This window comes from Lepisosteus platostomus, chromosome 5 (genome assembly GCF_059453375.1).
Source record: "Lepisosteus platostomus isolate fLepPlt1 chromosome 5, fLepPlt1.hap1, whole genome shotgun sequence".
In the NCBI taxonomy this organism is placed as follows: domain Eukaryota; kingdom Metazoa; phylum Chordata; class Actinopteri; order Semionotiformes; family Lepisosteidae; genus Lepisosteus; species Lepisosteus platostomus.
Genome location: NC_142615.1, coordinates 34,662,846 through 34,670,386, shown reverse-complemented (window position 1 = coordinate 34,670,386; position 7,541 = coordinate 34,662,846). Strand labels below are relative to the sequence as shown.

Sequence of the window (7,541 nt, the reverse complement as noted above, 5' to 3'; positions counted from 1 at the left end):
AATCAACCAAAAACACCAAAAAACCACAAAAAACAAAGTCTAACTTAAGACAAACAAATCCTCTGTTCCTCTTCTTCTTCTCCTTCTTATAGAGAGAACAGCTCCTTCACCTCTTTTACGACGCTGCTTTTTTGAGAGCTGCTGCTGTGCTTTGACATCTGAGCTCTGTGGAAAACGATCTCAATACAATTCTGAAAAACGCGACTCCCCGAACGCCAGCCGAACAAGTCTCCACAGCCGAAGCGCTGTGTCTCTTTTCAGCTGGCGATAAACCTTTCCTCGATCCTTTGCGGACTTGTAAAACTGTTCATGATCAGTTTTACAAGCTCCTGCGCTTAAAAGCTTACAGCACCTGGTATTCCCAGGCAGTCTCCCATCCAAGTACTAACCAGGCCCATCTCTGTTTATCTTCCGAGATCAGGCGTGCTCAAGGGGGTGTGGCCGTAAGCAAGAGCAAGGATCGCTGGCACCCTTCTTATAGAGAGGACAGCTCCATCACCTCTTTTACAACGCTGCTTTTTTCCCTTGCGTTTTTCTCTTCTTCCCACGTTCTCTCTCTTCACTGCCTTCGTCCCCGCTCTATTTCACTTCAACCTTTCACTCTTGCTTCCTTCCAATGAGGACGGAGCTGTGGGAGAAAGGGCGCTATAGAGGATCGCTGTGGAGAGCTGCTGCTGTGCTTTGACATCTGAGCTCTGTGGAAAACGATCTCAATACAATTCTGAAAAACGCGACTCCCCGAACGCCAGCCGAGCAAGTCTCCACAGCCAAAGCGCTGTGTCTCTTTTCAGCTGGCGATAAACCTTTCCTCGATCCTTTGCGGACTTGTAAAACTGTTCATGATCAGAATAAAAAAAACGCTCACGCTAATACACAAGCACCCGTGTCTCGCCAGAGCTGACAAATAAACAGACGGACAAGCCGCACTGCACTTGTGAACAGGGGAATGAGCGAGCGAGCGGGGATAGGGCGCCTCCTGCGCTTAAAAGCACCTGGTATTCCCAGGCTGTCTCCCATCCAAGTACTAACCAGGCCCATCCCTGTTCAGCTTCCAAGATCAGGCATGCTCAAGGGGGTGTGGCCGTAAGCTAGAACAAAGCTCGCTGGCACCCCACTTATAGAGAGGACAGCTCTGTCACCTCTTTTACGACGCTGCTTTTTTTCCCCTGCGTTTTTCTCTTCTTCCCACGTTCTCTCTCTTCACTGCCTTCGTCCCCGCTTAATTTCACTTCAGCCTTTCACTCTTGCTTCCTTCCAATGAGGACGGAGCTGCGGGAGAAAGGGCGCTATAGAGGATCGCTGTGGAGAGCTGCTGCTGTGCTTTGACATCTGAGCTCTGTGGGAAACGATTTCAATACAATTCTGATAAACGCGACTCCCAGAACGCCAGCCGAACAAGTCTTGAAGTGGAAATCTAATAAGTAAATTGATTCTTAAAATGTAGAGAGCTTTGCAAGAAATATATTGGTGCTTTAAGATGTAGCGGTGAGGCTTAAATAATAAGGCAGAATTAAGTGTTTCTGAGCTTCCCAAATGAGGCCCCATTTCTCTGTTCATCTCTGTGGTGCAGCCACAGAGAAACTATTCATGCAAGATGTTTTCTTTTGATAAGGACAGCTCCCACAGGGGGATGCACTTAGCTAAGCCTGGCTATCATGATCAATGGTCATCCATTGGCGCCTATCTGTTTAGGGAGTGCCAGTTGGACATCTGGACTGCATTACTAAGTGTCAGGACTAAGTGACTCATATCTCACCTTGATCAACCAATCAGGGACTGGTAGGGCTGAGTAACCCACGTGGGACTCTGATGCCCATGGAACTTTCAGCCAATCAATGAGCTGAAGTTCCTCCAGGTAAAACAGGCAACACAGAGAGCCTGGGAGATTGAGATTCAGATTCAGATTCAGACAAGATTCAGATTCAGATTCAACAATTCTAAAGGGAATTCAAAGGAGAATCCCAAGGGCAGGACATTCTCACAGCGCGCCTCCTGACCATCCTGAGACTCAGCCCGGACAACCACGGAACGGCCAGTGTGTCCGAGTGCCAGAACTTTCCTTTGTTCTAAGAGTCTAGAGTGGAGGTTGCCAGAGAGTAACCAGCAGCAGGCCTCGTGAACAGGTCGGAACTGTGGACAGCTGAATCACTATTCAGAACTAGCTCTTCATCAGGAACGAACCAGTCCTCTTCCTGACTTGCTGGGACCCACAGTCATCTTTTCTCCTGTGCACAAACTTTGCTAGTTAAAGCCAACAGTGAGCATCAGCAGCGCACCGTCGCAAGCCGCACAGCACAGCCTGGCACGGAGCCAGAGAGCCCGGATTGGACAGCAACAGCCTGCAACTGTTTCTTTGTGCCCGCAGGAGATCTGAATCCCCAAAGATTGGATGAGTATTCAACTTCAATGCATTACAGCTCGAGAATTCAATTGTTATCCAAACCAGTTGATATCAATTTAATTCCTAAGAGTTATGTACTTGTTTGAGTATCTAATGTAGAAGTTGTAACCAAGTTCACTTTACGAAACGGTCTTAATGAATGATATAGTGAACGTATGTCCTCTTGATATGTGTAACACTTTGTAACTGATTGAATATATACCTTTTGTATTCTGATAACCCTCTCGATAAGATCTGTTAGGTTTACATGCATATTCTATGTATTAATAAATGTATCCTCGTGTGTTAGTACCTGTGTGTGTGCGTTGTTTGAGTTATGTCGCATGGTTGGATTCTAAAGCCATCAAAAGAATCAACTTTGTGATTTACTGCTACAATTAATAATTGTCTCAGTAAATGCCCAAACCCTACAGAACTGGTGCCTTCAGAGAGCCACTATGATTACATATTTGGCGTCCCTGGACCGGTTTTCCCTACATTATTTGGCGTCCCTGGGTCAGCTTAATCAAAAAGATAATATATTTCAAGGATGTAAATGCTGTGCTACAGTACGTGCAGAATTTTAGAAAACAGTGCATCAACAAAGTACACTGTTTAGGTTACTTTAGAAGACAATGTACCAAAACAATATATGCTTTCTGGGTCGTTAGAATTAGCTGAAAGTAACTGATTAGCTTTGAATAACAAATCTAGTGCTTCTTCTCTCGCTTTTTGATGTAATCTGTTTTCTCTTAGGGAAAGGGGAACTTTTAGAAAGGACAAAGCGCTGAGCTTTTTTACAGCGCAACATCTTTTAAAAACCCTGTACTGCTTGTAACAAATTGAGTCTCTGGTTGCACTTTGCGAAGTGGCAGCAGGGCTTGCAATATTGAAATAAAGACCTTACTCAGGTGAGAACTCTCTCTTGTGGCTTCCTTGATAGTTCCATGACAATTTGGGGGCTCGTCCGGGATCAGCTGGCGAGAATTGGCAGCTGTCTGACGCCAGTAAGTGATCCTTAAAAATTAATAGTTTGAGAAGCGAGCCACAGGGGTGTTCTCACGTGGGTTTGATGAGTCTGGGACTCATATAAAGAACTTATCTTAACACAGACGTGTGGTTTTTGCTCTGCGGAGTAGTTGATGTGATAAGGTTCTAAGTAAGGCACCGATTGGTAAAAATGGGAAATTAAAATTCAAAGATGAAAATGGGACCGAGCAGTCCAGCAAAAGTACATGTACGACAAATTCAGAGAAACAATTATAGCCTGGGTTAGAGTAAAAAAAATGTTTTATGTTCATGAACTGTAAAGCTAGGGTAATAGGTGTAAGGGAACTTGCACATAATTTATATATGATAATTAGGGGCCCATAACTATGAAGGATCTTTGTAAGTGAATCAGAATGGACAGAGGAAAGTTGAATTAGGAAAAATAAGTTTTCTGAAGAAGGGGAAACTAAGAAGAGAAGGAGAAGAACGGAAAGAAAGCGAATTGGAAAGCTTATGTAATGGAAAGAGAAATCACAGAAATAATGGGAAGCTTCAAAAAAGACTAGTCTTGAAACTAAAGAACAGCAAGCTGCAGCTAAAGTCATGGCCATGCCTTCTAAAAAGAAAAAGTCTCCACCAAAACTAGAAAGCGGTCCGGAGCCAAAGCCTTTTCACTTGTTCGTGAAATGCCAATGTGCACTTTAACAGGTCCAGAAGGAACTCCAGCATATGTACATTGACATTGGTCTCCTAGTGAATTATTTGCATTAGTTAAGTCTTTTCCTAAATTGCCTGATGACCGTAAAGAATTTCGAAGAAAGGCAAGCCTTGTTCTTGATTGTCTTAAGCCTAATTACAGTGACATAACCTTGTTGCTAGATTATATTGTTCCTAAAGGTTTACAACGTCCTCTAAAAAGGAGGAGGCAGATTGGCGGATATGTAACCCAAATGATGAAGAAGTATCCATCTAAATTAAACCACACGGACATGGAGAGGAAAAGTTAGGCGGCCGCTTCTAAAAAGAGGTAAGGACTCCTCTTTTCTAAAAAGTCCCTTGTCCTCTCCATGTTGCTGTGGTGCTGAAGCAAGTACAACAGAAAAATGAGTTAATGGTGTATGTGTTTTTAGATGCCTGTTTTGTGAAGGTGGGGTAGAAAAAAAGGGATTGCTGAAGGAATAGCGTCTCGCCCTGCCCGTGCGAAACAATCCAGGTGTTGCATCCTGGTATACGACTGCAGTATGGCTGAAGGTAGTAACTAGAACTGTACTCGCAGAAGAGCTGAAAATGGTAACTCGATTCAACTGTGTGTTTAAAGCCAGGATTTAGAACCTGTTCCGTGTTCCTGAATTGTGATAGTTCGTCAGTTTGTCTCGACTGGGGGGTTCCGCGGGGCGCGTGGGAGAAGTGAAAATGGTTTGGTGTGAAGAAAAAAAAAAGTTTGATTAATCCAAAGTGAAACAAAGAAATATGTCGGACGGAATTTAGGCTGAACAGGAATGTAGAAAAGTGTATGAACATTTGGATAAAAATAAACAATATTTAGAGGAATATTTGAGAATTCAACAGAATATCATAGATGAGACACAAAAATCTCTGATGGAAAAGCTAAAAGCAATGGCTGAACGAAACGAAGTTATATATGCAGAAAAAGAAACAGCAAAAGAAGAAATAGAACGCCTTAAGAGAGAATCTAGGAGAAGGGTGGGAATTAGTGTGGAGATTTTTGAAAGAGCATTACCCACCGAAAACTGATTAGACAGCATGTCAGCAGAAGGAAGTGAGGATGTTTCAGATTTTACAGAAAGGTTTATAGCTTTATGGATATTATACTCGGGGTTAGCCGATGAGAAGGAAGTGAATGAAGATACTTCCACAGTAATAAAACAAATTTACTTGAGTGGGTTGATGTTGCTGATGATAAAACCTGATGTTGCCAAGAATGTACAACTATGCTTTCCTGATATTACGGACAGCGGAGACAGATTTGATTTAATAACTCGTGAAGCATGCATGCAGAAGTGCGAGCGCTGCAAATGGGAGGTAAAAAGACTCCCAAGGAGGAGAAAAGGGAGCCGCCAGTTTGTTGAAATTATTGTGCGACTTTAATGTTATACCGAGATATAAAACCCCAAAGACAAAACTACTAATAAGCTGGTGTACAGTTACTAAAAAAAAGGTGTTTTTTGGAGAAATTGTAAGAAAGAGGCTTGATTTCACAATTAAAGAACATGTCAGAAGCTGAAACGAGAGCCGTGCGTGAACTAACAGTTTTAATCTAGTAAACCCCTCTGTAGCCTTCCTAAATTTATCTCAGGATTTAAATAAAAGTGAAAAAATCTTACAGTGTGCAGTAACTGGGGGACACAGGAGCACAGCTGTCCTGTTTTTAGACTAAAACAGCATAAAGATGTGATATAAAGTTTTCTAACGGGTAACAGGAGGCTACAGGAGAAGGGGTGCAATGGTTGTGTTTAAAGCAAATACAAGCTGTCACAGTCTGCTTGGGAAAAGATGTACAGTTTCAACTACTGATGTGGGTGGGGGACACCCCAGACCTATTTTAGGCCCAGACTGCAGCATTTTATAAGGAATTACTGCATGAAATAGCATTTATGTAAACTAACTCAATAGAGTTATGTGATATTGTGATTGTTTTACCTAATGAGGGAATCCATTAGGCCGGGCTACTCCAAGTATTGGATCTTGAGAGGAAAAAAAGGAGTATAAAACCAACTACATGATAAAGCCAGGGTGAATGCCTTCTCAGAACGAGCTTGTCCAGTGACGTATTGGTTTAAGGGGGGTAGTGCAGTCTAAAGACAAAATTGCCTTGACCCCTGCAGCAGAAACCGTTTTTGATGTTTTGAAACAAGCTTTCTTGCAGACACTGGCTCTGGACTGTATTCCCTCAGACTGATCATCTTTATGTAATCTGTCTGTAAGTGAAAGAAATGGGTTGTGAGCCGTTGTGCTGGTGCAGGAGCATGGAGATAGGCATCGTCTGGTGGGTTATTATTATTCAGGACCCCTTGATGCGGTGGCCAAGGGGCCGTGTTTATGTGTTGTGCAGGCTACCTGCCTGGCTGTATAAACTGTGAATAATCTGGTGTAGAACTAGCAGACCGAATGAAAATATTTAATTGAAACTTGTAAATATGCTAAATGGAAAATTGTAGCAATTTATATAGACTGTATATATACATTTGGTGTATGCCACAATTTTGGATGGCAGTGAAGGAATAGGGATTTCCCCAACATGGAAGGGACTCCAATCAAGAATGCTGGGTTTGTCTCTGAACTGTTAGAAGCTTTGCAGCTACTGACTGAAGTAGCTGTGGTAAAGTATAAATCACATAATAAAGAAATGTTTCCAGTAACTCGAGGGAACAACTTTGCAGATGTAGCTGTCAGGTGCACAGTCCTGGTAGAACAGGAGTCTGAGACCCCTGTGAGACCTCTGTTGGTGAAAAGGGGACAGCTACAGGATATTCAGGCTGAGGCCTCTAAAGCAGAGAAAAGGACATGGTTAGAAAAGAGTGTGGTGCTGCCAGCACACTGGACGCTCTGCATGCCCTCACAGCCTAATGCCCTTTGTAGCTCGACTAATGCACTGTGTCAGACACCTGGGTGTGAGTCAAATGGTGTGCCGGTTACCCAAACCTGGGTGGGGACCGTGTTTGAAGCACTTATGTGGCATCTCAATGTGATGCTTATCAAAGGAACTCAACTACAGTTCAGGTTCAGGTGCTACAGCTCAAAAGGCCTGCTCCTGAGAAACCTTTCATGCAGTAGCAAATGTTTGCAACCTTGGCTCTTATAATCTGTTTTCCCAGTGGGTTGCTGTCACTGCCTCTGTGTCTACCAAACACTTGATGATGGAGATAAGCCCTTGGTGGGCACTGCCCTACCGCATGTATTATGATCAAGAGACAGGCTGTGGCTGGATTATTCAGGGTGAGATGGACTGAGATCACCCTCAGTCTGCTAGAACAGTGGAATGAAGGAACAGAAAAGATTGACTAGACATCAGACTGAAGGAACACCATGGGATGCGGGCTGGATCAAACAGAACTGTGTAATAGAGCCTGTTTGATATCATCACAGGCCAATCAACGAAACTTCCTGGAGGGATGAATTTGGCTAATGGATTGTTGAATTTGCTAATTCT

The 7,541-nt window shown here is 43.3% G+C and overlaps 1 pseudogene; it reads right to left on the bottom strand.

The window, feature by feature from the left end:
- Window positions 1-340: 340 nt before the first annotated feature.
- LOC148665801 (5S ribosomal RNA) lies at window positions 341-449 on the bottom strand (annotated as a pseudogene).
- Window positions 450-7,541: the final 7,092 nt, after the last annotated feature.